The sequence below is a fragment of the Lutra lutra genome, chromosome 13 (assembly GCF_902655055.1).
Source record: "Lutra lutra chromosome 13, mLutLut1.2, whole genome shotgun sequence".
Taxonomy (NCBI): domain Eukaryota; kingdom Metazoa; phylum Chordata; class Mammalia; order Carnivora; family Mustelidae; genus Lutra; species Lutra lutra.
The window spans coordinates 87,239,206-87,265,294 of record NC_062290.1 but is presented as its reverse complement, the minus strand read 5'-3'; the positions used below and the strand labels follow the sequence as shown (position 1 = coordinate 87,265,294).

Below are 26,089 nucleotides of genomic sequence, written 5' to 3'. Positions count from 1 at the left end.
AGATTTTATTTATTTATTTGACAGACAGAGATCACAAGTAGGCAGAGAGGCAGGTAGAGAGAAGAAGGGAAGCAGGTTCCCTGCTGAGCAGAGAGCCCAATGCGGGGCTCGATCCCAGGACCCTGAGATCATGACCTGAGCCGAAGGCAGAGGCTTTAACCCACTGAGCCACCCAGGTGCCCCTCTCTGGCTTTTTTAAAAGCAGGGAAAAACTGGGAAATATTGAAGAATTACCGAGCTCTAGATGATCTTCAAGATATCTTCCAACTTTGATGAGTTTAACAGTAGCCTGTATTAATTATGCAGCTAAAAAATAGTATGTCAAGTTTTATACATTATTTAAACACAACTACAGGTCTGAAAACACAGACAGCAATATAATAGGGAAGCAGACCCATCAGTCCTGAAGCCCTCCAGAGATTTCATAATCAGATCAGAGGGTAATTTGCATGCTTACTGTAGGGAGCACATTTAAATACAGTAAATACGACTTCAGTAAATCAGAAGACTGGCGCAAATGTATAAAAATACCAAGACCCCATGCCTACCAAAATTCTTTGTATTAGCCAAATGCTTTACAGTTCACAAAACAGACTAGGGAAACCTGGGCTCTTGTAATATCCCTGAATCCTCATACTAATTTTAAAAATGAGTAAACTGGGGCGCCTAGGTGGCTCAGTGGGTTAAGCCGCTGCCTTCGGCTCAGGTCATGATCTCAGGGTCCTGGGATTGAGTCCCGCATCGGGCTCTCTGCTCGACAGGGAGCCTGCTTCCCTCTCTCTCTCTCTCTCTGCCTGCCTGCCTCTCTGTCTACTTGTGATCTCTCTCTGTCATATAAATAATAAATAAAATCTTTAAAAAAAAAAATGAGTAAACTGAAGCTCAGGAAGGTTAAAAGACCTGTCCCACATTATATATCTCAGAAGGGGTAGGTCAGGATTCAAAACAGTTTAATTTAAATCTATTATTTTTCTAAGTTAAAAAAAGTCACTCAGCAGAGAAGTTTCTGTGAAGTTAAATAATGTAAAGCAGTAACTGGTCTTAAAATACACAAGAGCTCCTCCCCAGAATAGAAGTATAAGAAACTCTGGTCTAGAGCAATTAAATACAACTACATCATTATTTTTGCTGAAAAGAAACTATTTTAGTAAAAAATTTTAAAAACCTGTCTTTTTAGTAAGTTCATAGCTTACCTAATGCAAAGCTGTATTCCTGGGAAAAAGCCCTTTATGCCATGGCCATCAGAAAGCAGTAAGGACGAATGAGGAAGAGAAACCCATTTCTCAGTTTTGCTTCAAATTAAAATCGCACTGACTTCTGAAAGAAAAAAATCATGTTGAAAATGTAAAAGAGATGCTGGTGACATTTACCATGTCTGTGTACCTTCCTAATAAATACTACAGGTGTGTGAGCAGCAGAAAGAAAACTAATCAACACTGGTATTTTTGGTTATATTAACTTCAATTCTGTACCTTCTTTGCTTCTGTGTTGTATTTTTTAGTTTATTTATTCTTCTAAAAGATTTTTATTTATTTATTTGACACAGAGAAAGAGCACAAGCAGGGGAACAGCAGGCAGAGGGAGAGGGAGAAGCAGGCTCCCTGCTGAGCAAGGAGCCCAGTGTAGGACTTGATCCCAGGACAGGACCATGGCTAGGCCCAAGGCAGATGCCTAACCTACTGAGCCACCTAGGCACCCCAGTGTTGTATTTATTATTTTTTTTAATTAAAAGATTTTATTTATTTGACAGAGATCACAAGTAGGCAGAGGCAGGCAGAGAGGTGGGGAGAGGGGCGCCGAGGCAGAAGCAGGCTCCCCGCTGAGCAGAGAGCCCCATGTGGGGCTCAATCCCAGGACCCTGAGATCATGACCTGAGCTGAAGGCAAAAGCTTAACCCACTGAGCCACCCAGGCGCCCCTGTTTTGTATTTTTAATTTAATTTTGAAAAAATCTTAGATTCACACAAAAGTCACCAAAAAATGCCAAAGGTTCTGTACACCCCTCAATCCCTCACCCAGTTTTAATAACATCTTACATCACCATGGCACACTGGTTAAAAATAGAAAACCTAAAAATAGAAAACACTGATCGATGTCTATGCAACTTTACAGAATTAAACTATCCTTTGGAAAAGTCATTTCAGTCTCCAGACCATGCCAATCAGCATCCCTACAAGTTCTACTTGGAAGACTTCGGGTAAAGAACTTAGTAAAACCTGTTTTAGCATTAAAAAAAAAATAAGCTACCTACTTGATGAGGCTTGATTCTTCCTTTAATTTTTTTTTTTAAAGATTTTATTTATATATTTGACAGAGATTACAAGGAGGCAGAGAAGCAGGCAGGGAGAGAGGAGGAAACAGGCTCCCTGCTGAGCAGAGAGCCAGATGCGGGACTCGATCCCAGGATCCTGGGATCATGACCTGGGCTGAAGGCAGAGGCTTTAACCCACTGAGCCACCCAGGTGCCCCTCTTCCTTTAATTTTAAGCCACTGCTTAATGTTTTACTTAAAACTCAGGGCAAACATTCCATTGTGATAAACTCTGAGATTCAAAAGCGAAGGTATTGTTCTAACCACTAACTCCCCACTTATCAGTCATCCTGCCATTACAGTACAATATAGCTAAGGATTCATTAGCATTTGGGGTAAGAAGCTCAACTCAAGGAAGGCAGAAGGCAGAAACAGCATTCAGTTTCAGGAAAATGATTAGCTACAGAAGACCAACAAAATAAAGGAAAATTTTTGTTCTCAACATGTTACAAATAAGACAAAAATCCTTCTATTGCAACTGTACATATAAATAAGGTAAAAGGGAAAAGTTCATGAAAATGATAGAGTATATTTAACTGATTTTAAGGGGCATATTTCAAAATTTCTGCAATCAGGATGTGATGGCCAAGTGGAAATTTTAATATTTGTCACTGCCTGAGACAAAGATAGAGCATTCCTGAGAGCCTCATCAGTATTTCTGAAGACACAAAGGAGGACACTGTAGGAAAGTAAGGACCGAACTTGAACTGAAAAGTATTTAAGGGTAGGAATGTTAAAAGTTTGTAACAAACACTTTAACCAATTTATTTCACTTCTTTTTCTTTTTTATTTAGGCTTTAGAATGATGTCATTTAAAAATATCTAAATAAGTCTAAAAATGTTTTCTCAATAAGAATTTTATAAGCCTAGGGTGCCTGGGTGGCTCAGTTAAGCAGCTGCCTTCAGCTCAAGGTCATCATCTCAGGGTGGTGGGACAGAGCCTAGAATTGGGAGTCCCTGCTCAGCGGGGAACCTGCTTCTCCCTCTTCCTCTGGCCCTTACCCTGCTTGTGCTCTCTCTCAAATAAATAAAATCTTTAAAAAATAATTTTTTTAGAAGGCTAAATGATTAAAAAGCACATGTCATAGCTTAATTGGCAGTGTTTTCTCCTTCTTTGGTGGTAGAGAAAACAATCTATGGTATCTAGGATTCAATACAGCAGTAATTCGGCTTGATAAACTACAACACCCGCAACCCGAGAGCTTAAGAGAACAGAACACAAAGGCCTCCCCCATCAGAACACACACAGGAAATGACACATAATTTTGCATTATCATAATAACAGGGTTATTTTTCCAACCCTAAGAGCTTTCTTCATGTAAAAAGTAAAATCTCGCTCAAATTTCCCATGGGTATGCAGCAGATTTCTGCCTTATAGCCAAGGAACATGGAGGGAGAAGAGCTAGGGCAGGAGTCTGCCCCAAGTAGAAAACTTGAGGGAAGATTTTAACCAACTTTTTTTTTTTTTTTTTAAACCAAACTCCTTTCTAAGAACATTAGCTGTGATGAGAGCAGGCATCAACAAACAGTAGGTTCGACTAAATGTTCTAACATCCAAAAATAAATTTTTAAAATCACATTTTCAAAAAAAATAAATAAATAAAAATCACATTTTCAAAGAGCTGATTAATTCCAAGCTTCTCCAATGAGCAGTTCGTTTTTTCCTGTACTGTGGTAAAATATACTTAACATAAAATTTACCATTTTAAAGTGTACAATTAGTGGCATTAAGCACATTCACAATGTTGTGCAACCATCACCACTATCCATTTCCAAAACTTTTCATCACCCCGAACTAAACCTCTGTATCCGTTCAACAATAACGCTCCATCCCCTACTCTGCCAGCCCCTGGTAATCTATATTCTACTTTCTGTCTCTGAATTTTCCTATTTTAGATACCTCACATAAACGGACCCATGAGATAACTGTTCTTTTGTGTCTGGCTTACTTCTTCAGTGAGTACTTTAGTAAAGCAAAGAATGAAATCCCAAATTATGAGGTTTCTTAATAATTTAACTGCACAGTGACACAATCTCTTAACTAATCAAACAGCCTTCCCAGAAATCCTCCTGTTCCATGAGCCCCAAGGGGCAGAGAATCTTAGACTGACCTTTCCTTTGCCTGTAGACAGGCCTAGTTAAGCAGCTGGAACTCAAGGAGCTGGCTCCTGAGAGCCCTGGAGGCTATCCTGGGGTAAGTGGATGGAGCAAAGGGAAGTAAGGAGCTGTGCAGGCTTAAAAACCATGGGTAGGAAAAGACCTGATTTATCAAGCTACTTTGGCCTTGACATGGTCTCCGGTTTGCCTGCCAGAAGGAGGTCCTGCACCCGGACACTTAGGTTGGGCGACACCTGTCAGAGTTGAGGCCAGACTGCAGTCTAGTGGCTGAGAATGTCACCAGTGCAGGAAGCTTCACGGGGTCATGAGTCACTGCATGGCTCAGAGGTCCGGGCAAGCCTGCCCCGCCCCGCCCAGACAAACCCGGTTAGGAGACCACAAACAAGACACAAAACTGGCAGAAACACAGATGGCCAAAGCGAAGGGCTGACAGACAGGCCGTGAATGAGAGTAAAGACCGAGAGGGAAACAAAGGGTCAAGAAACACAAGCAAAGTAGAGAGCGAAACAAAAACAAGGTCCAGATGGAGATGCGCTCAAGAGAGATAAACCGGAGAGAAATACAAAGTTGACAGGGACAGAGTTGAGAGGCAGAAAGGGCAGATGACAACAGGTGACAGAGACCGCAACAGACGTGAGACACGACTTAGAAGTAAACAGAGGCAGATACCAGCAAAGTCCGGGTGCAGCCCTTCTCCGGGCCTTGGCTCGAACCCGAGGCCGCCACGCCGCACCCACACGGCGCCCGCGAAAGGCCGGCGGACGTACCGGGGCGGGATCTCTAAGCGCTCTGGCCCGCCGAGGTCCGCCGCCATGGGGTGACCTTGGGCGAGACGCTGCCTCGGGGGCCCTGGGGTCGCGGTCCGCGTACTGGGCTGGCTGGAAACCACAGGAGTCGGACCGGGCTACCGGGACTCCAACCGCCAGAGCGCGGCTGAAGCATCCCGGTCTGCGGAACGGGCCTGCCGGGCCAGCGGCGCGCGCGCGCCGGGACCTGCGGAGAAGCCCTTAAACCTCTCCGGCTTCCCTCCCTGTCCTCTCGCTACCTGTTGTCCCGACTCCGCAGTACCTGCTAACGGCTCCGCGCTCACATAACCCGGCCGCCGGACACTTTCCGCCACCGGCGTCAGGCCCGTTCAAGCCGTCGCCGCCGCGACCGCCTCAGCCTGCGCCTCCCGCCCCCGGAAACGCTTCCCGGTTCCGCCCCCGGAAACGCTTCCCGGTTCCGCCCCCGAAACGCCAGTGCTTCCGGGGGTGCGTCAGAGAGAGAGAGCGGTGTGCGCATGCGGGACTGGCTTTCGGGGCGGGGCGTCCAGAGAGCGAGCCGTTGCAGCCAGCTACTGCGCAGTGTAACCTGGCGCAGGTCAATTAGCTTTAAGGGTTGTGAGGGCGCTGCTGGGAATTAGGGAGCTGATACGAAGTCCTAACCCCATTTCAAACTTTATCTCTTTCTTGCTGCGTAGCAGAAATCGTGTCAAATTCATTTTTGCCTCCATAGTGCCTTTGGCACCTAGTGGATATTCAAGTCAATGTACAACGAAAGGAACAGTTCCCTCTGTGTGGCAGGCGCTGTGCTGGGTCCCCATTTTGTTCAGGTACTAGTGGAGATTCTTTGATCTCAGGGGAAGTAGATCTTCACTGCTGCTAGAAGGAATGACTCATAATTAGTCCAAGCTATTCATGGTAATCTCATTAGCCAGTGGTTAGACAAGGCAGTCAGGTGACCAACGTGTGTGTGTGGGTGTGGGTTTAGCAAAGTCCACTAAGACTTTAGTTGAGTATCCTCAAGTGCTTTGTCATTTTTATTTGATTCCTGCCTCTAAGCAGACCTAAAGGTTGGAAGTTCAGTCCCAATCATGTGCTTATGATCTGACAAGCAAATGCTAAAGCTGGCAAAATGGAAAGACTGAAAGAGCCTAGGTCTCATATGACATTAAGCTACAGTGCTTAGCTTGCCTCTGGATGTTTTGTTGCATGAGCCTAATACATTTCTACTTGGACTTTATTTCTAGCAATATTGTAGACTCTTCAAATATAACAGCAACAAAATATGTTAAAATGCTAGGAGAAATATTGAAAGCACCCTTTTCAATACATAGATAAGCTTGTGAGAAAGTCAGGAAAATCATCTGAGACCAGGAAGAAAGCAGAAACCCAAGCCTAGGAATTTAGATAGTGTTGATGTTCAGAAGTTATGCAGAGATACAGTCTGCATTGTTCTGATAGGTTAGCATGTGTGTTATACTGATAAATACTTTGAAAATCATCTCTAGGGAGCCTGGGTGGCTCAGTGGGTTGGGCCGCTGCCTTCAGCTCAGGTCGTGATCTCAGGGTCCTGGGATCGAGCCCCGCATCGGGCTCTCTGCTCAGCAGGGAGCCTGCTTCCCTCTCTCACTCTCTCTCTCTCTCTCTCTGCCTGCCTCTCTGTCTACTTGTGATCTCTCTCTGTCAAATAAATAAATAAATAAAAATCTTAAAAAAAAAAAAAAAGAAAATCATCTCTAGAGGAAGGTAAACAATGATGATACTGCAAGCTGTAGGGGCACTTACCGAGGTCCAGGCAAGATGAGAGCCAAACTGGAAGATCAGGTTGGGACCCCAAAAGGGGATGTATCTTTAGGGGAAGGATAAACTAGAAGAAAAAAAAAAAAATCTGCCCAGCAGAGCTAGGCAGCAAGGAAAGTTGTCTCTGTCTTGGCTCTAGGTAGAGAGGCAGTGCATTTTACCTCTAATGGATGCATGGTTAAAGTCTGACCATCACATGGCCACAATGTTTGCATGGTCCAAAAGCCCACAAGCAGAATATTTCAATTTAAAATGGGTCTGAGTTGATAGTACCTCTGTTACTTGGCTGAAACACACACACGTCCTATCTGGAAGAACTCACTGTCAACCCAGATCTCAAAGAATTCCCACAGATAGGCTTCCAAATCAATATGATCTCACAATCAAGAACCACAAAGCCCATAAGGAAATAAGCAGAGAAATCAAGTAGCAGAAGCAGATCTGTTTTCTTCTTTAGAAAGATTTTATTTGTTTATTTTAGAGTGAGAGAGCCAGCACAAATAGGGTAGGAGCAGAAGGAGAGGGGTGGGAAATAACCTCCAGCAGATTCCGCTCTGAGCACACAGCCTAATGCGGGGATTGATTCCCACCACCCTGAGATCATGACCTGAGCCAAGACTGACTTAACTGACTTAACTGACTTGACTAACTGACTTAACTGACTGAGCCACCCAGGTGCCCCAAGATCTGTCTTAAATGAGTAGCTCATTGGAAGGTTTAAGCACCAAATTAGATATAGCTGAAGAGAAATAAAAGATAGATTCGAGGGCGCCTGGGTGGCTCAGTGGGTTAAGCTGCTGCCTTCGGCTCAGGTCATGATCTCAGGGTCCTGAGATCGAGTCCCACATTGGGCTCTCTGCTCAGCAAGGAGCCTGCCTCCCTCTCACTCTCTCTCTCTCTGCCTGCCTCTCCATCTACTTGTGATCTCTCTCTGTCAAATAAATAAATAAAATCTTAAAAAAAAATAAAAGATAGATTTGAGGAAAATAATCCAAACACCATCCCAGAGAGACAAAGAAAGGGAAAAGGTGAGGAGGTTCATCATAGGCTTGTCAGTTATGTTAGGAAATTATAAAGTGAATGTGAGCAAGGCAATTGTCAAATAATGATTGAGAATTTTCCAGAATTGATGAAAGGTAAGAATCCTTAAGAAATGCACTGAATTATCAGGTATGATAAGGAAATAGAAAACCTAGATTTATTCTGGAAGAACACCAAAGCACAAGAGATAAATTTTTTTAAAGATCTGTTTATTTTGCGAGAGAAAGAGAGAGAGGGAGAGAGAACACATGATCGTGGGGGGAGAGGCAGAGGGAGGTAATTTCCAGTAGATCACAATCTGAGCGAGGAGCCCAACAAGGGGTTTAATCCCACGACCCTGAGATCATGACCTGAACAGAAACCAAGAGTTGGACACTCAACTGACTGAGCCATCCAGGCTTCCCAAAAGATGATTTTAAAAGCAGAGAGGAAAGTCAGACAATCTATAACGGAATAATGTGATACCAGCTCCTGATTGCTCAATGGCACTAATGGGAGCCGTGATAAAAATAGTAGCATGAAATAATATCATTAATGAAATAATCGCCTTAATTTAATGAGAGAAAATAATTGTCTACCTAGAATTGTGTACTTAGTCTTTCAAGAATGAAAACACAGTACTATTCAGATGAACAAAAACGAAGAGTTTCAGTGTGCCTCAGTTTCCCAGTCGGTTAAGCGTCTGACTTCGCCTCAGATCATGATCCCAGGATCCTGAGATCAATTCCTGCATCAGGTTCCCTGCTCAGCAGGGAGCCTGTTTCTCCCTCTGCCCCGCCCTCTGCTTGTGCTCATTCTCTGTCTCAAAAATAAATAAATAAAAATTTTTAAAAAGTTAAAAAAAAAAAAACAACCCAAGAGTTTCTACCAACAGAACTTAACTGAGGGAACTTCTAGAAGATATATTTCAAGAAGAAATAAAATCCCAGGTGGAAGATCTGAGTCACAATAAAGGTTGGTGAGCAAATAAAATAGCAAACATGAGTAAATATGAGCAAATAACAGGACAAGAAACAAGAACAATTTATAATTTGTGGGATTCAGAAAGGCAAAACAGAAATAATGGAGTGATTGTAAAGTATAAGAGGATACTGGAAGGTAATGGGTATACAGTAAGCTCGTCCTTGAACATGTATGAGTTATCTGTTGCATAAGAAACAACCACAAAACCTCAGAGGGATATAGCTATATTTGTTTATTACTCACACGTCTGGTGTCAGCTGGGCGTGGATTAGGAAGCTCTGCTGAGCTTGGCTGGACTTGCTTATGTGTCCGGGCTCAGCTAATCTAGAATGGTCTTAGCTAGGGACCTTTACTCTGCTCCATGTGTCTCACTCACCAGCCAGGCTGTCAGGGTGAGTTCTCATGGCAATGGCAGGGACACAAAAGAGAGCAATGGAAATGTACAAGCACATTTTCAAGACTCTTCTGACACCTTATTAGCCAAAGCAAATCACATGACTCAGTCCAGCGTTATAGCAGGAGGAAGCTATGAAGGATCATGGCAGAGGGTTTGCATACAGGGAAAGCAAAGAGTTGGAGCCACTGGTTCAATTAATCCAAGGTCTTTGTACTGTCCATAAAAATATTGATTAACATTAGACTTTAATTAAATATGAACATTAGAATTGGGGGGTTGCCACAGAAAGAATAAGAATAGAGCTACTGACCAAACCAGAGGAAGAAAAATAACATTTTAAGAAAGACTTTATTTATTTGAGAGAGAGAGCGCACATGAGTTGGGAGGAGGGGCAGAAGGAGAAGCCATCTCTCCACTGAGCAGGGAGCCCAACTTGGGGCTTAGTTCCAGGACCCTGGAATCATGACCTGAGGCAAAGGAAGATGCTTAACCAACTGAGCCACCATGGCACCCTGAAAACCAATATTTTAAAAAAGAAGGCAAGCAAGAAAGGAAGAAAAGGGGGGAAGGCAGAAATAAAAACATAAAACATGGAAAAAATACAAAGCACAAAATAAAGTGGGAAAAGAAATTAAAGTGTATCAGCAGGGGCTCCTGGGTGGCTCAGTGGGTTAAAGCCTCTGCCTTTGGCTCAGGTCATGATCCCAGGGTCCTGGGATTGAGCCCCACATTGGGATCTCTGCTCAGCGGGGAGCCTGCTTCCCTTCCTCTCTCTCTCTGCCTGCCTCTCTGCCTACTTGTGATCTCTCTCTCTCTCTCTCTCTGTCAAATAAATAAATAAAATCTTTAAAAAAATATATCCAGTTTCATTGTAGGTGAGGCATCTGTAAACTAATGAGGAAAAGGTCTGCAAATGTCTGGAAGGATTCTGCTCACAGATTGGTCCATAAATGTTTTTAGTTCTGTGTTTCATTAAAACTTGAGATGGGAAGTCATGGGGGGAAATCCATCAAGGTATATACTGTTTGAAACAAAAAGATGGAAAATTTGAATTAAAAGAATGGTAGAAGAGATTTCATGCTGTTCGCTAATTTAACTTTGGACAAAATAGGCTTTAAGGCAAAGTCAATGCCAAAAAGAGTGTGATGGATTGTAGTATCGTTTTCGATAATTTACAGCCCGTCCCTGTAAGAGGCCTGCATTTCCCACTCCATGGACTTTAGGCTGAGTCACTGAAACATGAATGGAAGTCAAGTGTGCACTCCTGTGTTGAGCTTTATGAACCATGGTTCCCTCCCTCTGCCACAAGATGATATCCCAGATGCGGAGGCGGCCTGGGTCCTTGAATGAAGATACAGAATGAAGAATGGGTAGTGCTACACATGACCAGCAAAGGACAGAGACCCTGAGTGAAGGATTAACCCTTATTGTCGTAAGGCACTGACATTTTGCAGTCAGGTGTGGTCATGTAACTTTCTTTGATTCATGTCACATGAAAAGTCTCATTTCCAGGTGGGTAACTTTAAGAGCGAGTGTGTGATTCATGCCGTCATGCTATCTTTCAGCCTAACTTTGCAAAAGAATACTAATAAAATGAAGCTACTTTATAATGAAAAGACTTCAGCTTACCAGAAGTACATAATCATTCTAAATTGTATCCATACAGCGTTATAGCTCCAAATGAGAGTCTAGAGTAAAAACTGGCGGTAGTACAAAAAGGAATTGACAAATTCACCATCATAGTGGAGACTGTGGAATTCATTAGTGCTGTCTACCAAATATTTGCCATCTTTCTCCTGGGTGTATGGTAAGCCCGCCCTTGAACCTAGATAGGACCATGCAACTTTCTTTGACCAATAGCAAGAAAAAGGAATCACTTCCTTTTTCCATCCAAGTGCCTTGGATCACTTCCAGGTGGGAGCTTTAAGAGCTAGGGCATGATTTTCCTCTTTCCTCTTTCTCTCTGCCACAGAGACCAGCAAAGCTCCAGAAGGTGGCTGCCCCAGCAAAATTAGTCCTACTAGAGTCCTTCAGTGCAACATGAAGCAGAGCCCCAGGCTGACCAGAGATAAAAACAGAGAATAATGAAGAGATACGCCTTGAAAGCTGTAAGCTTCTCAGGCTTCGAAGTTGGGTGTTTATTATTTTAGCAGAACCTACGTTCCCATGACTAGTGCAGATATATCTTCCCATTTTTATTGTTTTATTTCTTAAAGATTTCACATATTTATTTATTTGTCAGAAAGAGAGAGGGGGAGAATACAACAGGGGGAGAACAGGAAGCAGAGCAGGCATAGGGAGAAGCAGGCTCCCTGTGGAGCAAGGAGTCCGATTTGGGACTTGATCCCAGGTCCGTGGGATCATGACCTGAGCTGAAGGCAGCCGCTTAACCGACTGAGCCACCCAGATGTCTCTACCTTTGCATTTTTAAATGAAGGTACACTTTATGGTTAAATTTACTCTTTTTGGAATATGGCTTAATGATTGAAAAAAATTTTTTTTTAAATTTTAAGTAGGGTCCATGCCCAGCATAGGGCTCAAATTCACCACCCTGAGATCAAGAGGTGCCCGCTCCACAGACTGAGCCAGGCAGGTGTCCCTCACTGTATGAGTTTTGACAAATGCATACAGTAATAGAACTACCTCCAGGATCAAGAGGTGGAACAGTTCCAGCAGCTGGAGAAATTCCCTGGTGCCCCTTCGTAGCCGGCTCCTCACCCCTAGCAAACACCATTCTGTTTTCTTTCCCTACAGTTTTGCCTGTTCCAGAATGGACTTGTATATGATAGCATATGCAGCCTTTTAGGTCTGGCCTCCTTCACTTAGGGTAATGCATTTGAGATTAACCTTCAGGAGCGCTGCTGGGCCTTTAGCAGTGTACTCCTTTTTGTTGCTAAGTGGTATTCCCCGTAAAGGTGCACAGTTTGCTGAGTGTCTCTCTTCCGTGTAGTAGTACCTTTTCACATTTATCTAGTAGCAAGAGAGTCATATTTTCAACATTTTGCCCCTAGAAGTCCTCCTCCAACTCTAAAAGTTCATTAGACAAATTTGCCGCTACTTGCATTGTCATGCACAACCTTTTTTTTTTTTTTTAAAAAGATTTTGTTTATTTATTTGACAGAGATCACAAGTAGGCAGAGAGAAGCAGGCAGAGAGAGAGGGGGAAGCAGGCTCCCTGCTGAGCTGAGAGCCCGATGCGGGGCTCGATCCCAGGACCCTGAGATCATGTCCTGAGCTGAAAGCGGAGGCTTAACCCACTGAGCCACCCAGGCGCCCCACGCACAACCGTTTTATGGGCTGTTTCTGTCTACTTAACACAGAGAAGCTGGTGCCTTCTCTTGGCCCCCTACAATGGTTTCCCCACCACTTCCCAGCCCCTGTAAATCTTTCCCTGCTGCTTATTCCTGGTCCCGAACCCAATGCCTCTGGGTTGAGGTTTATGTGATGGCAACCTCCTTGCCCCCAATCTCTAGCACAATGACTGTATTGGTCTGCTATTATTGCAAAATCAATTCTCCCCAAAACTCAGGGGCTTAAAACAACATTATTTATTCTCACTCCTGTGTTGGCAGATAAGCGGTGGGATGGCTGATTTAAGCTGGGCTCCAGTGGACAAGTCTGCTTCAAGCTGTGGGTCCCTCTGGGCTTGGTGCCTCGTGATAGGTTGGGCTCAGGTCTGCCCATGTTTTCATCCTGCGCCCGGCCAAAGGGACAGGAGTGACCCAGGGGAAACTCTTCTCAGGAAATCAAGTGCACTGTGAAAGCACATATCTCGTTTTTGCTTTTATCCTCTCCCTTCACGTCCCACGGGCCACAGCGAGGCATGTGGCTGAGCCCACAGTCAAGGAGAAGAAAAGTCCACTCCCTTTCCAGCGAGGGGAACTGCAGAATCACCTAGTGAGAAGGTGAGGGAGAGGTGAAGAATTAGGGCCAAGCACTCAATGTATTGCCATTACTCTGTGTCCTAGGATGAGAAGAATTTGGGGAGGGGGGTGCATTCAGGAGAGGGTAAAGAACAAGAGTGAAAGTCCAGAGAACCCAGCAGGATGGGGAGAGCCCTGGGGAGTCTGCATTGTGGCCAGTGAGAAGTCTCCGATGCAGGAAGCATGAAAGTTCACTTAAGATAAAGGATATTTGAGGGGCAGCTGGGTGGCTCAGTCATTAAGCCTCTGCCTTTGCCTCAGGTCATGATCTCAGGGTCCTGGGATTGAGCCCCACATCAGGGTCCCTGCTTGGTGGGAAGTCTGCTTCTTCCTCTCCCACTCCTTCTGCTTGTGTTCCCTCTCTGTGTGTGTCTCTCTCTGTCAAATAAATAAAATCTTAAAAAAAAAAAAAACCAATAGGCGCCTGGGTGGCTCAGTGGGTTGGGCCGCTGCCTTCGGCTCGGGTCCTGATCTCAGGGTCCTGGGATTGAGTCCCGCATCGGGCTCTCTGCTCAGCAGGGAGCCTGCTTCCCTTCCTCTCTCTCTGCCTGCCTCTCTGCCTACTTGTGATCTCTGTCTGTCAAATAAATAAATAAAATCTTTAAAAAAAAAAACCATAAAGGATATTTGATATGTGCATTTAAGGAGTTTTGGACTTGGATGCTCAATGATGTTCGCTCCTGTCCTCTGGCATCCTGATCTTTCAGTAAAGGCTGTGTGTGTGTGTGTACATCAAAGGAAGGGTCAAGTTCTTCTGGAGACAATGAGGTCCTGGGACAGAAATAGAATAAAATTCAGCGTAAGCGGGCATTTCGGTCCAGGGGTTACTAGTAAGAGGTCTGCTCTGGCTACTTGGAGGCATCTTGGGGGCACACCGAGCTCCCCACAGGAGAAGAGGTGTCCCTTTTCCCTCCAATCATATTTGAATTGAAAGGGCCAGGAGGCTAGCTTAACTCTGGTTTATAACCGCCAAGATCAATTTCTAGTCCAAGGGAGCTGAAAACCATACCCCTGCCCTTCTGCCTGGGATTTTAACTCTTTCCTGCCCAGTATCCTCACTGGCCCCAAAGCGTTCTACTCTAATCCTTCCCTTGATGGAGAAAAGTCTTCCTTTCCAGCTCTCTCCTGCCTCCTGTAGGTCCCCACACTCCCTGTGGACCACCAACTCAGCTTCTCTGCCTTCCTGGCCTCAGGCGACAGACACCTTGCCAGGCACACCTCTCCAGCCATGGGTGGCCTGCCCATGTTTCTCCATCCAGCTGATTTTTCAATACCTTCATTCATCAGCGTAGTAGGCAGAATAACAGGTCCCTAAAGATGTCTTTGTCCGAATCCTCAGAACCTGTGAATATGTTACCTTACATGGAAAAAAAGGACTTTGCCGGTGTGATTTAAGGTTGAAGACCCAGAGGTGGGAAGATCACCCTGAATTACCTTGGGTGGACCTGATTTAATCCCATGAGTCCTTAAAAGTGAAAAGCCTCTCCTGCCTGGGTCTGAGATGAGACAGAAGAAGAAAAAGGAGAGATTTGCAGCATTAGGAGGGGGCTCAACCTACTTTTGCTAGTTTTGAAGATGGGGGAAGGCAGCCACTAGCCAAGGAATGTGGGTGGCTTCCAAAAGCTGGAAATGGTCCTTGGCTGACAGCCAGCAAGGAAACTGTCCGTCCCCTAGCCTGTAAGTAATTGAATCCCACCAACAACCCAAGTGAGCAAGGAAAGGGATTCTCATCTTGAACTTCTCTAGGAAGGGCAACATCCATGTCAGACTTTTGACCTATATCCTCTCTCTACAAAATGGCCCTACAAAACTGTGAAATAATAAATTTGTGCTGTTTAAGTGGTTAAATGTATAGTAATTTGTGGTGGCAGCGATAGGAAACCAATAAAATTAGTAAATGTTTTTTGAAGGCTGCGATATTCCGGGCCCCGAGCCAGCCTACAGGATTTAGGGTGAATGAAATAGTGATAATACCTGGTCTCAGAGAGTTTGCTGTGCAGCAGGAAAACAGAGGTAAAAAGGCAGTTTCAGTCCAGCAAAGGAAGTAAGATCTGTGGGAGCAGAGAGGAGGCCCTCACTAGGGCTTGGAGGCAGGGGAGACAGTAGGGAATGGCAGGGATTGTGATAAACTGGAAAGTGTGTGACCTCTCAAAGGCCTGCATTTTGTTGCCATGACAACAATAGTCCAGTATTGCTAGTTCCTCCCCTTTTTCAAAAGTAGCAAAACAGGGGCGCCTGGGTGGCTCCGTGGGTTAAAGCCTCTGCCTTCGGCTCAGATCATGATCCCAGGTTCCTGGGATGGAGCCCCACATCGGGCTCTCTGCTCAGCAGGGAGCCTGCTTCCCCCTCTCTCTCTGCCTGCCTCTCTGCTACTTGTGATCTCTGTCTGTCAAATAAGTAAAAATTTAAAAAAAAAAAAAGTAGCAAAACAACCAGATTTTTAGGGGAGATCTCCTGATTTGTAAATGGTGGCTTTTTCTTTTCTTTTTTTTTTTTTTTTAAGAAATCATGATGACATGAACCAGGTTAAGGATCAGTTGGCTGTACTTGGTCCTCGGAACACCAGTTTTCAATCTCTGTTCTCAGCACACGGTGTTCTGCCACGCCCCAAGTTTTCCATGGCGAAACCACGGTGTGCAGACTCCGGGAGACCCTCAGGGCCCTGGGCGTGGGGAGGAGGCCGGGCTAGGCCACCTCCTCCAAAAAAATGCTCAGCGGTGGAGCCTACAAGCTCATGTCCCACACCGGAGCCCGCCCGGTCCATCACATCTAATACGGGTGTCAGCAGAAAGTAAATTAAATCCGCTAGGCTATAATTTGTGAACGAAACATTTTGTGGCAGTAAGTAAACAGAGCATTATGTTTTAATCAGCTTTTTAAAATGTTGTTTTAAAAATCATTTTATTGTGCAGAAGCTGGTACCCTAAGAGCTATAATTCCCTAACTAACAGTATGCTAATGCTCTCCCCTCTAGTCTAGACGGTGTTACCAGTGCAGGCATTTGTCTCGGTGCTCTTAAATCTGTATATTTTTACAGTAGGAGTGCCACACTGCCTTCCAGCTGCTCACATGGGGAACCCCAACGGTGGGTTCTCTAGAGGGATTGCCTTTCACCCTGGCTTTGAAAGACAAATAGAATGCTTGGTCTTTCTTTCATTGTACCTACTGATCTGTCTATCTATCTCTCTGTCTAACAACAAGCACTTGTATACCGATAAGCATTTTGCAAATAATTAGCCCGATGAATTCTTTTACTAATCCCTTGAAGGAGGTGCTATTGTTACCTCTTTTTAATTTTTTAATTAATTAAAAAAGATATTATTTATTTGGCAGAGAGAGAGAGCGAGAGAGATAGAGCACAAACAGGGGGAGCAGCAGAGGGAGAGGGAGAAGCAGGCTTCCCGCTGAGCAGGGAGCCCAATGCGGGACTTGATCTCACCACCTCTGGGATCATGACCTGAGCCAATGGCAGACACTTACCTGATGGCCCCACCCAGGCACCCTTCCTTATCTCTTTTTAAAATATGAACAAATTGAGGCCCAGAGGGGTAAAGTCACTTGTTGGAGACCACACAGCTGGTAAGCGATCGAGAGGGGAGCCTGGCTCTTGAAACTGTGTTCTGAACTATTCTGCTGAGCTACCTCTGAAGCCCACAGCTCATCCCTCTTTCCGCTCCTCCTGTCTCATCTCTTAGGTATTTATTTGTTCCTTTGTTTTATAAACATTAAGTGTCTGCTGTATGCTAGGCCCTATTTTAAATGCCGGGGACCCCACATTGAGTTGTCCTGATGTGGTCCCTGCCAACGGGGGCCACTGTCTGGAAAGGAACACCGCTGAGCATTCAAGCACCACCTTCCCTTGAGAAAAAGGAAAGGCAGCCAGCCCCGAGACAGGCTACGAACACCTTTGTTAGAACAGAGGAAGGTGCCCATTGCTCCAGCCATTTTACTGCTGTCCGTGGGAGCACGGTCACATAAGGATGCCTATCCGTGACGGAATGTCGGTCGGAGGATGGGCCTATCCAACTCTGAGGAAGGGCCCTGGAGACACCACGTGCTGGTAGGTGAGATCTGAAGGCTGAGGACGGGTGAGTGGCTGCGAAGAGCATTGGGGGGCTCCGTGCCGGCTGGTTTAGCTAAGCTGGAACTGCATTTCTCAGAATGTCCTTCCCTGGGGCCTCTGGGACAAGGCTGGCTCCATGAGAACTTTCTGGGCACTTAGGAGGGAGCAGATGAAGCAGCAGCCCGGTTACCCAGGCACTTCTGTGGCTTCCACAAGGATGTCGGCCACAGACTCAGAAAACCTGCTCGACCACATCTGCAGTCTAAGGTCAAATCCCAGAGTGAAATCCTTTCTAGAAAAAAAATCACCTCTAGGGGAGCCTGGGTGGCTCAGTTGGTCAAACATCTGTCTTGGGCTCAGGTTGTGTGCTTCTCCCTCTCCCTCTCTCCCTCCCCCACTCTCCCCCACTCAAGCTCTCTCTCTCTCTCAAATAAAGAAATAAAATCTTTAAAAAACATCACTCCTAGAGTCTCTGCCTCTTTGAGCAAAGGGATCAATGGAAGGACTAGCAAGAGGTTAGAGAGGGAAGGATAAGCAAGTATTAGATGGTGGAAAGTCATGGGGGCCATTGGAGTTTTTTTTTAATTGAGATATAATTTGTATACTATAAGCTTCATCTTTTTTTTAGCTTCATCCTTTTAAAGTGTACAATTCGGTTGTTTTCAGCACATTCATAGAGTTGTGCAACTACTACCACTATTTCATTCCAGAACATTTTCATCAGCCCAAAAAGAAACCCCATATCATTAGCAATCACTCCGCATCCTTTCCTTCCTTGAGCCTCTGGAAACCATGAACCTACTTTCTGTGTCTTTGAATGTGCCTGTTCTAGACATTTCCTATAAATGGACTCATACACTTTGTGGCTTTTCATGTCAGGTTTCTTTCACTTAGCATCAGGCTTTCAAGCTTCATCCAAGTTGTCACATATATTGGTACTTTTACTTGCATGTCATCCATGCCCAGGGGCCATGCGAATCTTCTCTGTATTTTTCCAATATTAGTATATGTGCATTGAAGCAAGCATTATTAGTATTTTTTAAAAATCGCTGAATATTATCTCATTGTATGGACATACCACATTTTGTTGACCCATTCATCTGTTAGTGGACACTTGGCTACCTCTTGGCTACTATGAATAATGCTGCTGTGAACACTGGCATGTACAAGTTTTGTGCGGACACCATATGTTTTCAGATCTCTCGACTATGCACCTAGAAGCAAAATTGCTTGGTCATACGGTAACTCTATGTTTAATTTTTTGATGAATTGCCAAACGTTTCTGCAACAGCTGCACCATTTCACTTCTCCACCAGCGAAACAAAAGAGTTCCAATCCCTCCACATCCTTGCCAACACTTGGTTTTGTCTTTTTTATTGTAGCCAGCCTAGTGGGTGTAATCTGTGGTTTTGATTTCCATTTCCTTAGTGACGAATGATTTTGAATATCTTGTCATGGACATATTGTGCCTTTGTATAGGTCTCTGGAGAAATGTCTATTCGGATCCTTTGGCCATTTTTATTATTATTATTTTTTTTAAGTTTTTTTCTTTTCTTTTTTTTAATTTGACAGACAGAGATCACAAGTAGGCAGAGAGGCAGGCAGAGAGGCAGGCAGAGAGAGCAAGAGGAAGCAGGCACCCTGCTGAGCAGAGAACCCTATGTGGGGCTCGATCCTAGGACCCTGAGACCATGACCTGAGCTGAAGGCAGAGGCTTTAACCCACTGAGTCATCCAGGTGCCCCTCCTTTGGCCATTTTTAAATAGATTTATTTGCATTCTGTTGTTGATTCGTAATAATTCTAATATTCTGGATACTATATCCTTATCATTTACTTGATTTACAAATATTTTCACTTTCCTGACGGTGTCCTCTGAGGCACAGAAGCTTTAATTTTGATGAAGTTTAATTTATGTTCTTCTTTTGGTTGCTTGGCTGAGGAACCATTGTCTAATCCAAGGCCATGAAGATTTATACCTACATTTTCTCCAAAAGTTTTTGTTCTTTTGAGGTCTTAGATCAATTTTCAGTTAGTTTTTGGATCTGGTGTGAGGTTGGGGTACAAATTAATGCTTTTGCACATGGAATATCCAGTTGTCCCATCACCATTTGTTGAAGACTGAACCTTCCCCTGTTGAATTGTTCTCACACCATTGTTGGAAATCAGTAGACCATAAATATGTAAGTTTATGTCTGGACTCTCAATTCTAATCCACTGAACTATTTGTTTATCTGTATGCCAGTGGCTTAAAGGCTTAAGACAGAGGAGGGGTGTAGAGAGACGAGGAGGAACCGCTCATTTCCCGGTACATCTCTTGTTCCTGACTCCAGATCCTCTAGGCTCCGATGACATTTCATTTTTTAATTTTTATTTTTATTTATTTATTTTTTAAAACCATTTTATTTATTTATTTGAGAGAGAGACAGAGAGAGAGAGCATGAGCGAGGAGAAGGTCAGAGGGAGAAGCAGACTCCCCATGGAGCTGGGAGCCTGATGCGGGACTCGATCCCGGGACTCCAGGATCATGACCTGAGCCGAAGGCAGTCGCTTAACCAACTGAGCCACCCAGGCGCCCAACATTTCATTTTTTTAAAAGATTATATTTATTTATTTAGATAGTACAAGTGGGAGGAAGGGCAGGGGGAGAGGGAGAGCGAGAATCTCAAGCAGACTCTGCACTGAGCTTGGAGCCCGATGTGGGGCTTGATAGAAAGACAATGAGATCATGACCTGAGCCGAAATCAAGAGTCGGATGCTTAACCGACTGAGCCACCCAGGCACCCTGAGCCATCAAAGTGTCTGACAAGGGACTGATGTGATCCAATTCATGTCCTAAGATCATACTGGCTATTTGTGAAGAGTAGTTTGTAGAAGGTAAGAGGAGAGGCACCAAAATCCTAGTGGGAAGATCCTGGAAGGAAGCTTTTGCAGTGGCCCAGGGAAAGCTGAGAGGTACTTGAGGCAGCAATGACTATGGAATGAAGGAGAGGGCTTTTGAAAAGTTTGGAGGTGGAAAGGAAGGGCCTTGACGAATGACTCTGGGGGTGAGGGCAGGAGGGTAATCTCGCTTTGACGTCCTCTCTCAGCCTGAACGTTTGCATCTGTAGAGTGGGCACGCAGCAGCGAGATAACCAGTGTAAATCGTGTTGCTAGTGCTCAGCACAGTGAACACACAAAGGACAGGCTGCCGCAATTACCACATACATTCCATTATCATGCTTGGATTGGGTCCACAGAGGTCCAAGTCTGAGTCCTGTCTATCCCTTGACTCCGGAGAGTGATGGCATGGACAATTCACAAGTCTAAATTTTGTTTTAGAAGTGTTCCCTGAAGCACCAGATCTGATTTTCCTTGATCCCTCTTTTCCCTCCCCTTGTGTAAAGCACGAATTTGCCCCCCCCACCGCCCCCACCGCCGTCCCGCCCTCTGGGAGAGTTGCAGTTCAGCCTAGGGTCAGCAGATGGCGCCAGAAGCTAAGGGAAGGCTCCCCTCCTTGTGGCTCTCCCTCCAGTGCCCCCTTGGATCTCCTCTCTCTCCCCTTCTCCAGAGCCCTCTCCAGCTCCCAGGCTGCCTTTGCAGCAGGGGTGAGGGGCCTGAGATCGAGCCCTCTGCAGGCTCTCCGGCACACAGACCCATTTGGGAGAAGTAGAAAGACCTTGCTGAGAGCCCTGAATGGTTCCTATACCCTGGAGACCTCCCCACCTCCACTCCTACCCTCTCAGGAAATCACTTTATAAATAGGACAACATGGGTTCCGAGTGAGAGGGAGGTTTTCCTCAGAAGAGTCACTTCATCTGTGAACAAGGGAGCCATGAAACCTCTTAGAGCAGCCCCATGACCTCCCTGTCCATCCTGTGTAAAATATGAAATAAGAGTTTTAATTACCAAGCTTGGAAGCCAGCCCACATATTTAATATTTAATGTCTCCAGTGCTGGTGCCCCAGGCATACAGGCACTGACAGAATTGGGGTTTCCCTTGGGTTGGCTCCGAATGTGTTTGGAGAACAGCCAGGCTGCCTTCTTCCCCCACACCTGGGAGCCTCCTATAGCTCAGCCTGGGCCCAGGCCTGCCCTGGGCCTCCCACTCCCTGAGGGACGCGTGCCAAGACGGCTGGCGGTTGGGGGGCAGAGGGCGTTCCCCACCCTGAGGAGGACTCCAGAAGGCATCTAGTGCTGGACCCAGCCCCAGGTCTGGTAGAGAACCAGAGTCAGTGAATTCAGGCAGCTGAGAAGATGATAACAAGGAGAGACAGACAGACCCGAGTTTGAATTCTGCTTTCCTGCAAGTGGCTCAGCCTCTCTAAGAGTTACTTTCTCTGTATGATACTTAAAGTGGAGAGTGTATTTCTTATGCTATGAATTGTTATTAATAACAGATGGTCATTTTTGAGACTTCTCGTGTGACTGGAACCTGCTGGAACCTTAACATGTACCATGCCTTTGTCACTCACCATGGCGCCGTGAAGTGGCTGAGTTGGGACTTGAGCCCAAGACATTCTGACTCCCGAGGCCATGACTCTCAAAGCTTATATGCAAAAGCACTTCAGAAATTTGGAGAAACGTGGGCTTGAAGGGGACACTGCCAGCCAGTCATTTGTGGGTTGATTTGACAGGTGGAGTTTGTGGGACTATCTTGTCCCTGGCTCCTCACCTCGGTATGTCTTTGGGTTCACGCACCATCCCTTATTCAGCTGACTGTGACCAAGCTGGTGTCTAGTGCATGGAAGATAGCCAGCTACAGGCTGTGGGCACATCCAGTAGTTGGAGCCACTTGCCTTAAAAGGTAGCAAAGTTGGTGGCAGAGAGGAGGACTCCTCCCTTCCTTCTGCAGCACACCTGGGAGGAACAGGCAGGGTGGGAAAGGGGAGGGAGGCGGCAGTGAGCTCCATGTTGTAGCCATCAGATGGGCACATGAGGATGCAGGAACCCTTGCCCTAGCAGGTGTGTGAACTGGTGGGGTCATTGTCGAGAGCATATACACCACCTCCCCCCAGCAATTCCACTTCTAGGGACACCTGGGTGGCTCAGCCGTTGGGCATCTGCCTTCGGCTCAGGTCATGGTCCCAGGGTCCTGGGATCGAGCCCCGCATGGGGCTCCCTGCTCAGCGGGAAGCCTGCTTCTCACTCTCACACTTCCCGTGCTCGTGTTCCCTCTCTCGCTGTGTCTCTGTCAAATAAATAAATAAAAATCTTAAAAAAAAATTCCACTTCTGAGCATTTACTCCTGAGCATCCCTCATACAGGTAGACAAAGAGACTTGCCCAGGGATGTTCCTCGAAGCATCTGCTGGTAATAGTCAAGGGATAGAAGCAACTGAAATGTCTACTCATAAAGGGATAGATAAATCACAGGTGGCATATGCAAATGATGACCATCAGGCTGCAGTTCCATGGAATGAATTAGAATGACGCGTATTAACGCCGGCAGATCGTAAACATGTAATGCCAAAAAAGATGTCTGGCAAATACTACTTGTATATGTTGCAATATATATTTTCATGCTACACACACCCACACTTTGACAACATGACAATGTCTGTGGGGAGATGGGGAAGGGAGGGGTGGCAGTTGGAGAAGGGAGATGAAAGAGACAAAAACAAAGCAAATAAATACACAAGAAGACCCATGTGTGGCCAATAATGACTACATGAGCCAATGAACTGACTACATGAGCAATAGAATTCTGTGCCTCTGAGATCCAAAGCAAAAAAAAAAAAAAAACAAAGAATGACAGAAAAGGGGGCCAAGGAATTCTATAAGTTCTTTTTACAAGACCCTGAAATTGTTGGGTCATTTGGTGATTTTCAAAACCCAGCCAATAAGCATGTCATCCAACCTGAGAACTGGTCACTGGGCTCTGGCTGGGTGCCAGGTGCCTTCTAGGTGTGGTATGTGACTACCTCACTTTATCCTCAAAGCCACTCTTTGAGCTATTGCCATGCCCTACTTACAATAGGGCTCAGAGTAGTGCCGAGTACCATCAGTTTGCAACGTAAACCCTACACCCCTAACTCTCCCCGCTGTCCTGTCTCCCCTCTTAAAGGATTGTAATCCAGGATCCCTGTAGGGTTCAGAAAATACACTTCTCCAGGATGGCCTGAAGGTGGCGCTGTTGCAGTTGGTCCGGGCAGGTGAGCGGTTTGCGCCTGTGAGGCAGGGGTGGGAGGACATTCAAAGGATGCCGGAGGGCCCTTCTGGGCTTTAGTGAGGCCCTGATCACCAGCAACCAGGGCAATACAGTGCAGGGAAGAAGGCAGGGCCATGGATCGCCTGCTAGGAGAGCATTGTCCTAGCCTGGAAACCCACCTTCCATTCTTCACCCCACCCAGTGGGGGGAGCGAGACCATACCCGCTCCAGGTTTTGTAAAGACCTGGGCTCTGTGGAGAGTGTTCAGGGTTAGGCTTCCAGGACTTTGCAGATAAACCTTGATCAGCCTGCTGAAGGAAGGGTCCTCTTGTCCTCCACCTTCTTTTTAGGGTGACCTTTAGGGTCTTAAGGCCAGATACCACCTCCTCTCATGAGTTGACTGTGGGGGGTATGGGTGGGTGGGGTGAGGCTTGGGCCTCAGGCTCAGAGAGTGAGGGCACTGCAGGGCAGGCCATAGGGTGTCCCCGGCCCCCAGGTCATTCCACTCTCCTGGTCCTCAGACGCTTTCTGATCAGTGAGGCCCAGGTGCTTGGCCACCATGATGGTGGGGGAGAGGGATAGGAGAGGTAGGGGAGGGAGGAACAGAAGCCCCGTGCCTGCTTGCTTGACAAAACTTACTTAGGGGAGAAGGGGGCACCCTTAGAAGGATACAGGAATCTTTTATGGGATCAGAGGGTGTACAGCTGGACTGAGCACATGGAAAATCTGAAACCAGGGCAGAAACATGTACTTTCATCTCTTCTTCCCTCTGCTTCTCCCTTTGCAGACCATCTTTCTCTGTCTGATTCTGCACATGGCAAATGGCCACCCCAGCCTGGAGGGACGCCTCCTGCTGTTCTGTCCCCATCACCTTGCTGACCAATGTCCTAGGGCCCAAGTTCCATATCCCCAAGACAGACCCTCATTGCCCAGCTTGGTCAGTGTTCACATCTGGCCAGAGAGGAGTCCTGTGTGGCATAAATGTAACCCCCTTCATGGGTGGCCACGAGAAGAATCACCAGAGTTTGGGGATGGGATCCCAGGGCTTTTCAGGGGGAACATAGCCTGGCAAACAGTAGGTGGTTACTAAGTAGTTGTTGAATGAATAAATGGATGGATGGCTGAATAAATGATTGAAATGTATTTCTGAGACCCCTGCCTGGGGCTGCCACCATCCTTGATTAAAGAGCCGGGGGTGGTTCCCTTTGTGACCAACATGGTATAATTGGAGAGGCAGGAACCTGTCACTCTTAATTATATCAAGATGCAACTGGGTCCCGACAAGTTCCCCTCACCAACATACTGTTTTTCCAGCTGTTTGTCTTCTCCCCAAAAAGCTGGTCCCACCAGAGGAAGGTAAAGTCACCTGGCCCAGGGACACATCTGCTTTGCAAGTAAGGAAGGGGATGGAGGCCGGGGGTCCTGCAGCCCTCCTGTAGCAAAGTCTGAGACAAGGTCCCGGGGTGCAGGTAGTTTATCTGGGATGTGAACCCAGGAGGCAGGGGTGAAGGGGCAGGGAAAGGGAGGCAGTGGCAATGTAAGGATGGATTACCGAGCTTGCTACAGTCTGTACCTGGTGTTGACTCCTCCATGCCCCTGTGAAGTGTACAGAACGTCTCTGGGAATTATCTCCCTGGGGAATGGGGGTGGAGCTTGGATCTCTTGGCTCCTGCCTCCACTGGGGGGAGGATGTCCTCAGGGGCACTAATTCCCTACATTTCCAGGTGGGTGGCACTTGAATGCAGGTGAGCGCACAGCCATGGCACTGGAAGAGGGAAAGCCATGTGGAATGCACTTGAAGTGGGACTGTCAGCTCCATAGGAGCCAGAGCTTGTGTGGAACTGTCCACCGCAGCTGCAGCTGAAATCAGAGGTGAGCCGAGAGGATGGAGAGCAGGGCCCTGGATTCCCCTGAAATGTGCCCTCTGCACTGCGGTGTTCCCTTCCACTGCAGGATCAGGAGATGCTATGGCCGCCCTTCCCTTCTGGAACCCATGTCTCTTCTGAGCTTCAGTTCTGTAAACACGATTGACACTCTGACATCACACGTGCCTCAAATTTAAAGAAGCCCAAACTGAATCATGACCTTTAGGTCAAACCAGTTTCTCTTCCTAATTGTCCAACCCAGCATCCATCCAAGTGGACAACCTAAGACTCACCCTTGGCTTCTTCATGGCTGCCACTCTCCATGTCTCACTGGTCACCAAATCTTGTGGATTCCATCCACCTGCTCCCATACTTTCTCCCAACCCTCCCTCCCTCCCTCTCTCCCTCCCTCTCTCCCTTCCTCCCTCCCTTCCTTCCTTCCCTATCAAACTAGCACAGACTAAAAGAACAAGACTGAAGACTGTCCATTTGGAGGGCAGCATGGTCTCATACTTTGGCGATAAGAGGGCATATTGATACCCTTTTTGCAAGACAGTGTGGCAGAATCCATCAGTAGTCACAAATGTTCTTATCTTTTAATCTCCCTTTCCTTATTCTAAGAATCTGTCCTGAGAAAATAGTCCTATATGCAGAAAAAGCTTTCTGCACAAAGATATTCATGACAGTTTTGTTTATACCAGCGAAAAACAAAAGCAACC

The 26,089-nt window shown here is 46.0% G+C and overlaps 1 protein-coding gene and 1 non-coding gene across 8 annotated transcripts in view; both read right to left on the bottom strand.

Annotated features, from left to right (window-relative positions):
- Positions 1 to 15,410, bottom strand: part of ZBTB43 (zinc finger and BTB domain containing 43) — a 35,658-nt gene extending 20,248 nt beyond the window's left edge. Inside the window, exons 1-2 of one of the 7 annotated variants that reach the window (XM_047700453.1) lie at positions 15,290 to 15,410; positions 1,194 to 1,317 (exon numbers count right to left, since the gene is read on the bottom strand). The gene's annotated coding sequence lies outside the window, so the exon portion shown is untranslated. Of the gene's footprint in view, positions 1 to 1,193; positions 1,318 to 5,096; positions 5,449 to 5,472; positions 5,649 to 6,976; positions 7,273 to 15,289 lie in introns of those variants that run through there. The other 6 variants (XM_047700455.1, XM_047700451.1, XM_047700452.1 and 3 more) reach the window with 6 other exon arrangements.
- Positions 15,411 to 18,303: 2,893 nt separating this feature from the next.
- On the bottom strand, positions 18,304 to 18,405 carry LOC125084152 (U6 spliceosomal RNA). Its single transcript, XR_007122509.1, has one exon. It is a non-coding gene; the product is annotated as a U6 spliceosomal RNA (small nuclear RNA).
- Between the last annotated feature and the right edge of the window lie 7,684 nt (positions 18,406 to 26,089).